We start from the raw sequence: 2697 nt of genomic DNA, 5'->3' as shown, positions 1-2697 counted from the left end.
CCTGCATGCAGTCATTCCCAAAGGTCAAAGAGGGTGTCTGATCCCTTGGAGATAAAGTTACAGTATAACGAGAAATCCACGGAGTCTCTTTAAACGAGAACTTATTTAAAAGAACTTATTAAGGGGAAAAACTCACTATACAGGACAGAATTGACACAGGTTCTGGAACACTGTTCTGGCCGCCTGAATCAGTCCCATGAGGGAGTAAAGAGAGCTATGCCTACGTGCTTCTCAGGTCTTAAGGGTCACCAAGAGGCCACGACCCAGGGGCATATACTTCAAGGTCATAGGCAGGTGGAGCAGTTACCTGCTGTATCTCTAGGAGTGGTGCTTCAAGGTCATAGAACAGCTACCCACTACGTTATAGGCAGCTGAGTTGCCCTACATGGGTGCTAAGACCTGAGCTCCAGTCTTTTGCAAGAGCAGCCAGTGTGCCTGACTGCTGTGCTATCTATCTCTCCATCCCTAATTAGTATCGTTTTCAAATGGCAAGAAAATGTTTGTGCTAAGATTACATTGCACCTCTAGGTTTTGATTGCTTTACTTCTTCCTCTGGTTTCTCTTTATGGGTTTTTAAAGTTTTCAGATGTATTGATGCTATAAAAAAAAAGATTAAAATATACCTTGAGACTTTCGACTTTGTGTGGATCGTGTGGACTCCACTGTCAGCAGCTCTTTGTCATCAGTCTGTTTTGTGCTGTAACCTGCTGCGTGGAGATGCTGTGTAAGGATGCTGCTGACAGAGGGAGTATTCACTTTGCTTCACCTGCTGTAAATGCAAAGTGATTGCAGAAGTCGCCCGGGTCGGTGTACTTCGCTGCGGGTTCTGTGTTGCTCTCAGGTGGCTCCTTCCGCGTTTCCTGTTGGCTCCGGTGCAGCAGTGCAGCTCCAGCCTCGGGCGGCCACTGCACCATGGCTTCCTCTTTGGAGGACTTGCAGAAAGACCTAGAAGAAGTCAAAGTGTTACTGGAAAAATCCACTGGTAAAAGAGTGCGTGATACTCTTACAAGTGAAAAATTCAAGATTGAGATAGAAACAAAGAACAAGATGCAGGCGAAATCACAGAAGAAACCAGAACTTGACAATGAAAAGTCAGCTGTGGTTGTGGCTCTTACAACAGGATACACTGTGAAAACCAGTAATTATGGATGGCATCAGATAAGTTTGTGAAAATCTACATTACCTTAACTGGAGTTCATCAGAGTCCCACTGAGCATGTGCAGGTATACTTCACAGAGAGTCATTTGATCTTTTGGTAAAAAATCTCAATGGCAAGAATTACTCCATGATTGTGAACAATCTTTTGAAACCCACCTCTGTAGAAAGCAGTTCAAAAAAAGACTGATATAGTAATCACCTTATGTAGAAAGAAAGCAGAAAACACATGATAGGACTACTTAACTCAGGTGGAAAAGGAAGCAAAGAGAAAGCAAAGCCTTCCTACGACGCTGAGTCAGATCCCAGTGAGGGATGAATGAACATTCTAAAGAGAACTTACGAAGATGGAGACAATGACATGAAGTGAACATAAGTAAGTGTGGGCGGAATCCAGAGAGAAACAAGCCAGAGAAGACACAGAATTCTGAGACTTTTAAGTCCTTTGGGAACTGTGATGTGGAATGCTCATGTTTCCAGTAAAAGAATGTTGTTGAACTCACATAAAATGTGACAGATAACTATTTACACAGCCTTCTAAGTAAAGACAGCAAAATCTCCATTTCTTACTGGAGTATTTGATTTAAATAAATATGCTTATTAAACTTTCTCCTTCAAAGAAAAGTGATGTGGGTAGCATTTGTCTTGGAACCCATGAGTGAAATTTGTCCCTGAATAGAGCTCCATAGACAAACTCTCAACCAGTGGCCAGGCCAAAGATACCCTCCTTAGACTATGAAACTAAATCACTAAGCTTCCATACAAAGCTGAGGGAAAAGTCTGCAGACTTGGAGTTTCTTGGAAGCATTGTTCTAACACTCATCTATGTCTTCAGCTCTCTTTTTACTTCACTTTTATTTTATTTAGTTTGAGAAATGCCTCACTTAGTTGCTCAGACTGTACTTGAACTCACTCTGTATCCCAGACTGGCCTTAAACTGTGATTGCACTGCCTTTACCTCTTGAGTAGTTAGGATTACAGGCCTGTGTTACAAGGCCCAGCTAACATGTTTTATGTAATTTTTAATTTTTATATTTTAATTTGTAGGTAATTGCTTGTCCTCAACATGATGAAGCTTACAACATCATGAAAATAAAAAGAAGACGTGTGGATGTACATGTCATGATAGACGTCAACCACAGGGGGAAAGTCCTGCTTGGTTGCAAAGCCTTGTATTGGACAAGGATCTCTAGAGGAACAGACTTTATACCTAACAGGGGATTTACCAGAATGGCTTACTCTGTAGGGCTGGGGAGTAGCTGACTTCTAGACACCATCCTGGGAGGAAGTGCTCAGGGCTGGAGCACTGTAGAGGATGACAGCCTAGTAGCTGGTCATTCTAGGAAACGGGAGGCCTTGGCAGTCCCCATCTGGCATCTAAAACATGGAAGGCTCCAGGAGAGTTGTGGGTCTTCAGCCCACCTTGGAAGCCTGAAAAAGCTGGAGTCTGATGCCACCAGGAGTTGGTGGCGGCACAGCAGTAGCATCAGGATGCACTCAACAAGAGGTGGAGGCAGCAGGCTAGCCACACTGCATGTGCCA

General features: G+C 43.4%; 1 pseudogene; it reads left to right on the top strand.

Annotated features, from left to right (window-relative positions):
• Positions 1 to 808: 808 nt before the first annotated feature.
• Positions 809 to 2194, top strand: LOC131910262 (calcyclin-binding protein-like; annotated as a pseudogene).
• The last annotated feature ends 503 nt before the right edge of the window (positions 2195 to 2697 follow it).

The sequence above is a fragment of the Peromyscus eremicus genome, chromosome 5 (assembly GCF_949786415.1).
Source record: "Peromyscus eremicus chromosome 5, PerEre_H2_v1, whole genome shotgun sequence".
NCBI classification, from domain to species: Eukaryota; Metazoa; Chordata; class Mammalia; order Rodentia; family Cricetidae; genus Peromyscus; species Peromyscus eremicus.
The sequence above is the reverse complement of the archived record's forward strand: the minus strand, read 5'-3'. Positions and strand labels throughout refer to the sequence as shown.